Raw genomic sequence first — 6,595 nt, 5'->3', positions numbered from 1 at the left:
AGGCTATTAATACTAAAACAGCCACTTTCTCCTCCCTGGTTTCTCTCCCTCCATCTTCTCATAGACAGGTTTAGGTCTCTCTCTCTCTCTCTCTCTCTCTCTCTCACTCTCTCTCTCTCTCTCACTCTCTCTCTCTCTCTTTTAACAGTTTTGGCTGCTGATTTAAACTCGAGTGACAGTGACATCATCCAATCACACGAGGAAAGTAAAAACAGACCCAGGGCTCTGATTGGATAACGAGGCTGAGGGGTTGATGAGGAGTCAGAGTGTGAACTGATGACTGAACTTTGTCGTCACTCGTACTGGAACTATTACGACTGAATAAGACACCAAACAACCACAAAGAGACACAACACAAAACTTTTTACACAACTTTGTGACGACTTTCGACTGGTATCGACACCCAGGCTGGTGATGTGGCTCAGCTTCAAGTGCATGCTGGGAAATCTGCTGCAGAAACATTTAGAATAAAACAAACAAAAAAAAGTCTAATTTCCCTTCGCTGCTGAAACGAACCAACCCCTGCACACTCGTTCATCAGCTTCTCTCTGCCGACCCAGTTATGATCCCTCCATACATCCATCTCCTGCCTTTGCTCCACATTCCCACAGCGTCGGCCCTGACCTCAATACTGAGCGAGAGCGGGGACCACAGCTCCTGAAACACTGCTGATGAAAAAACAGTGAATGAGTATGAGTAACTGACAGTGACAGCGCATGGAGATCCCTCCTCCTCCTGCTTTGTCCTCCGCTCATGGTTTTCCTGACAAACTGTCAGTGAAGTGGCTGCTTCAGATACTAAAATGGAGACCTGTGAGCTGTGAGTGTGTGTGTGTGGCGGAGGAGCGTCGGAGAACAGCCCGCTAACGCTGAATAATGAGCCCAGAGCGGGATCAGGAACGGGATCGCTGTGGTGTGTCTGTGGACACAAGTTAACAGCAACACACGCAGGTAAAAACTAACCTCACAGGGTTACACTGTCAGTGACACGCCGCCCAAAACCCGCTTCTCAGAACCAAACCGTGGAAACGTGGCTGACACGGAGCTGCACTGAGAATCCAACACGACCGACGCCAGTGAAAGTGTACAGTAAAACTCACACACACACACACACACACACACACACACACACACACACACACACACACACGTCACTGCAAACCTGTTTGAAAAATAATGCAATGACAAATATTTACTCTACATATTCATTCGACCTCTGTCACACACACACACACACAAACCTTTTACTAAACAAATAACATGACCTCACATTCAAACACACACACACACACACACACACGAAGGCTGATGATGACTAACGCTCTGTGACTCATGCCGTGCGACGGCCAATCACCAGAGGAGAGACCGTCACTGAGACACACATCACGATGCATGTGCATCATGTGGAGGAGGAGAATCGTTCTCCGGAGAAGACGCCGGGTTTTGACGACTGTGCGGCGGAGTCACGATCAGCTGGTGGAGCTGATTCTCCAGCTGGTTTCATTAAACCGCTGCAGAGGAAGACAGTTAAATGATGTCATGGACGTTTCAGTCACACGCTTCCTGTTCGTCATCACATATAAACTAAATCTGTATCCACTGCACTTTGCAGCTTTTTCCCCAGGATTTAAACTTTTTAAAACAGAAGGATGGAAACAGGTCGGACAAAAGGCGGAATGATTAATCTACAAACCAGCAGATTGACTAATAATAAAGCTAATCGTTAGCAGATACCTGCTTTTTCCTGCCTATTCATCTCCACCACATCTGACCACAGCTCACAAATCTGCCACCTGCAGCAGGTTTCAGATGAGTCAGCAGTCGCCAGGTGTGTTGGAGGCAGAGGAACCTGAGTAACCCACTGCTCCACGCCGTCAGTCATCTCAATGCTTTTTTCCAAAATGCTGCAGTCGTCATTTCAGGGCTGAAGTTTCTCCAGTGACTCTGCGGAAAAAAAAAACCCAGCGTCTGGGATTTTACTATGAAACTAATACGAAAGTCCTCGATCCAAAATGGTGAGACGGGACAAAATAAGTGCTGGTTTGCTGCACATTCAGCTGAAGGAGGGAGGACGAAGGAGACACCCCGAGCCTCCTTTCTAATCCCCGGTGGTTGACACTGAGGTTGGGCTCAGATAGTTTCCAGCCTGAGCTGCACACATGCGTCGTCACATGACGTCTGACGACTTTCTGCAGATACAGTTTGAGTTTCTGCAGGTGACGCTCTTTTATGACATCACCAGTTATTTCCATGTCTGTGGGAAATCTTTCTTTTTTTTTTACACAAAGTTTAAGTAAATAACATTAGAGTTTTATTCTATTCAGATATTTTACTTCACACCACATTTTCTTTTTTCGCGAGGAAGATGAAGAACCCGACAGCACGGTGGTGAAGCAGAGAGGAAATGTGAGAAGCCTTTAAAGGCTTTTTTATTTTCCTCTCCTCTGTGATTTCTTTAGGTTTACAGCCTGGCTGCAGCTCAGCAGTCTGACAGATTAGCTCCCACACTTTCTGCAGCAGTGACAGATCTCCTAACGCCTCAGTCTGAGGATTACAGCTGCAGGTCAGCAGACCGCACTGTCACACACGTCTGAAAATACGGGCTCAGGCTGGAGCAGGAGGATGCACAGCCATCCACAAACTGAAACCGAAGAAGAAGAAGGAAATTAGAAAGCTGTGTCCAGATTCATGGACACAGTCTTGAAATTAACCCAAAACTTCTTACAGGTTACTGACTAAATTTAACTTCCTAGAAATCACCAGTAAATATCCAGGAAACCATCAAAGATAATAACTAAGAACGGACAGATGCATCAGAGCAGACACTGACACACTCGTCACCGTGGAAACCCCAGTAAAACCCCCTGAGGAGGAGAAGGCCTCTGTCTTATTTACCAGACAAACAACAGTAAACACACGTGTATGTGTGGGGGTGATGGGGGTGATGGAGGTACTGGGGGGGGGTTAGAGGACCCCCCACATTGACGTGGCTCAGAGAAGCATCTGAGCTGCTTTTTAAATAACATTAGCATGAAAAACAGATCGGTTCTGGCTGAGTTTCGGCTTCGTTGTGCCAAAAAAAAGTGTCACAAAGTAGAAAAACCTGCTTCAAATCTCCTTCACGGTTCCACTGAGCCACTGACGGGTCTTTTCTTCAGCGCAGGAAGTGAGAGAGATTAAGTTTACCGCTGTGTTTTACAGTGAGGGAGGTGTCAAGCAAAGCAGACGGCTGCCTGAGCATCGCTCGTCTCTGGGGTTACCATGGAGACAGAAAGCCAAAGACAGACAGACAATTCCGGACAACTGTCTCGGATCTAAAATGTCATCCTGCGGTGTCCACACTGGAGCTGCAGGCGGGTCAGGGGGTCAGGCGGAGCACTCACCCCGCTGAGGGGGCACTGCAGCCTGGACACAGTCTGCTGCAGTGCAGGCAGGAACCTCACGACCATGTTGATTCAGGAAAGGTGACAGATCAGGTTGCACCAGAGGTATGTGTATGCCACCAAGCAACACAGGATTAAATTAATAGATTTCTCAATGGAGTCCGGTGTGACAACATCTCTCATGCAAATAAGCAAAGAAAGAGCTAGCTTATTAGTTAGAGGAGATGTTGCGCAAACTCAAAGTTGAAATTTCGGTTCTCAAGCAGCTGATCTGCCCTTCTGAAGTGCCCTCGAGCAAACACACGCCCTTCCTAGGAGTTCAAGTTTATATACGGTCAAATCTAAGGTCATTTACGAGCCGTAATGTGTGAATGTGAGAAATAAAGTGCATTCATAGTGATCACGTTCTGTGGCCTGTATTAGGTGAGTTTCTTGTGTTGGTAGTTTGCGTTGCATGTTGACACGTCATGTGCATTTCAGCACCCTGAGGCCTCAAAACCTGCAGAAATCTAACACAGAAAAACATCCTCTTTCTCTCTGCAGACAAACTGTAGCACGTGATTCTGGAGTTAATCACAAAGGGAAACGAGCCCACAGACAGTGGGCTTCGAGCCCAGGGGAGTACAACGCACGTTAGAGCTGAAATTACTCCATTACCTGATTTGCAGATTTATGGAAAATGACTTGATCGCAATATTTATACCTCAGTAATCTTTTTTTTTTTGTTTCTCTGTTGATTATAAACTGAATATGATGAGCACTGGACAGAAATTATGATCATTGATTCATTGTTTTATTTGATTTTTAAATTTCCTACTTTTATATTAGATTCAAGGCTGCAAATTACAAATATTTTCATATCAATTAATCGTTTATTTTGATCGACTGATTAATCATTTACTTTATAAAATGTCAGGAAATAGTGAAAAATGTTAAAAGGTGCCATTTGCCAATATCAGCAGTCAAAAACCAAAACACTCTGTGGAAATACTACAGCGACATCTTCATCATCATACTACATTGTAAGACAGTTATGATAAATGAGACTCCCCACACAAAATCACCATAGAGATATTATAAGAATATCCACAAACACACTGTAGAAAATAGCATGAATACTGTATGAATACCATAAGAGAACACACAACGTGAAGTTAGTGTCACTGCAGATCTGTGCAGATGAACAAATATTGGTTTAACCATTAGAGATACACCAACAGACTCTCATAAAGATCATAAAGCCATTTTAAATAAACTTACTGCTGAGTAAACTACATTGAAAACAAACCCGAGGAATCTTCTAGAAATTTTATCGCACTACAAAATTAAACTTGTCTAAAAGTGTCATCAGGCCAATAAAATGATGAACCACAGACGCGCACACACAAAACGTCTAAACGAACATTATAGGAATTTTATGGAAATACCACAGAAGGTTAAACACAGAAGATATAAGAATCAAATATACAGTGCCGAAATGTTTTAGAGATTGGACACCACTATATAAACCATAACAGGGATATCACAGGAGCATTACAGACGCTGGTTAAGGGTTTATTCCACGAAACTGTGGAAATGTGAAGGCAGGCTGGTTGGTGTGAGGTGCCGCCGTGCTGAACAGCTTGTTAGCCTACAGAGTAAATTCTCACCCGCGCCGAAGTGAACTGGCTGTCGCACTGAAATCAGATGAGGTGAAAAAAACGAATGTGTGTGGTGTCGTTTCCATTTAAACTTACCGGAGTGATCGATCCCAGCGACGCGGACGTTCCGGTGCAAAACTCCCGTTTAAAAAATCACCAAATTCACAGGAAAACAAGATTTACTGATCCCGTTTGACTCCGGCTCGCATCCACAGGCAGCGCGCGCCGTGTAACCGACCAACACGCTAACACCGGCTGCGGGTGCGTGCGAGTGCGCGCGTGAGAGGGAGGGAAAGAGGGAGAGGTGGGGACCCCAGGCAGCCTGCGCATGCGTGATCACTCAGGTGGAAGAGAAAGGACTTTCTCCCGGACACGCCCACCTGCTAGGAAACATGAACACACACACACAGAGTTAATTAATTTTACATTGAAGACCTGAGTGAGGCTGAAGTGGAAAATTAGCAAACATCCTGTGTGTGTGTGTGTGTGTGTGTGTGTGTGTGTGTGTGTGTGTGTGTGTGTGTGTGTGTGTGTTGGGGGGGCTCAAAGTCCTTATAAGAACAAAAAAGTTGGTCCCATTAGTGTCGATAATTAAACTTTAGGATGAAGACTTGGGTCCAGGTTGTGGGAAGTATTAGGTTTGTGTTTGTGTTTGTGTGTGTGTGTCTGTGTGTGTGGCCCAGATAAGCTTTGCCAGCCCCGCCCTTGGCAAAAAACAGGCTTCCCTCCTCACACACACACACGATTATCGTTCCGTGTCAGCAGTTTTCTTTCTTACATGCTAACACCAACATGCTAACGTGCTCACCATGACAATACTAACATGCTAATGCTAATGTTTACCATGTTCACCATGTCAGAGTTAACATGCTAACATTTGCAGGTACATTGTCATAAAAACATATTGGACAGACTCAAACAGTCTGGTGTGTGCTGCAGTCTCAGATGACCTCTGACCTTTAGTACAGTTTTTCCTTGTGGTTTGTACCAAGAGATCAAACAGTCCAGACAACATGTTTGTCAGCATGTGATCTAGTTTCTGTCCAAAGACGAACCAGTTTTAAAAAAGAAGTCCTGAACCACCAGGGAGCATCTTTGTTGTGAGAAACTCTATTCTGCTCGTGTGTTTGGGAAAATGAGCCTGGACGCAACAGCAGAATCAGGCTTGTGTGTGTCGGTGTTGCCAGGTGAATAATTGCCTCTCTTTAAGGCAATCAGAGCAACAGAACCACAAACAGACCAGACTGATTCTACACTCCACGGACAGAGAAAGAAACACATACAATGAACAGTCTTACTTCTCCACAAAGCTACTTCTCCGTCAGTATTCGCTGAATATTCTACAGTGTTTGCATCGTGTACACTTTTCCTAGTTTTTTGTTGTTATCAAGACCCAGAAACATTTTATTTTACAGGTCTGAATAATCTGAATTAAGGTCCTCACTAACAATTATCTTAGACATTTAAAGATGATTACCAATGAAACATTTCAGATTGTGAAAGTGAAAACAACTGTAAAGAAAAACCAAAGTGTGTGGAAAGCACCTAAAACCTTCAGTTAGCACAGTGAATA

General features: G+C 44.5%; 1 protein-coding gene across 4 annotated transcripts in view; it reads right to left on the bottom strand.

Moving 5' to 3' along the window:
* Positions 1 to 6,382, bottom strand: part of LOC121177308 (FH2 domain-containing protein 1-like) — an 18,034-nt gene extending 11,652 nt beyond the window's left edge. For 2 of the 4 annotated variants that reach the window (XM_041031573.1, XM_041031575.1), the window contains exon 1: positions 5,119 to 6,382. The gene's annotated coding sequence lies outside the window, so the exon portion shown is untranslated. Of the gene's footprint in view, positions 1 to 1,733; positions 1,944 to 5,118 lie in introns of all 4 variants that reach the window. The other 2 variants (XM_041031574.1, XM_041031576.1) reach the window with 2 other exon arrangements.
* Positions 6,383 to 6,595: the final 213 nt, after the last annotated feature.

This window comes from Toxotes jaculatrix, chromosome 23 (assembly GCF_017976425.1).
Source record: "Toxotes jaculatrix isolate fToxJac2 chromosome 23, fToxJac2.pri, whole genome shotgun sequence".
Classification (NCBI taxonomy): Eukaryota; Metazoa; Chordata; class Actinopteri; family Toxotidae; genus Toxotes; species Toxotes jaculatrix.
The sequence above is the reverse complement of the archived record's forward strand: the minus strand, read 5'-3'. Positions and strand labels throughout refer to the sequence as shown.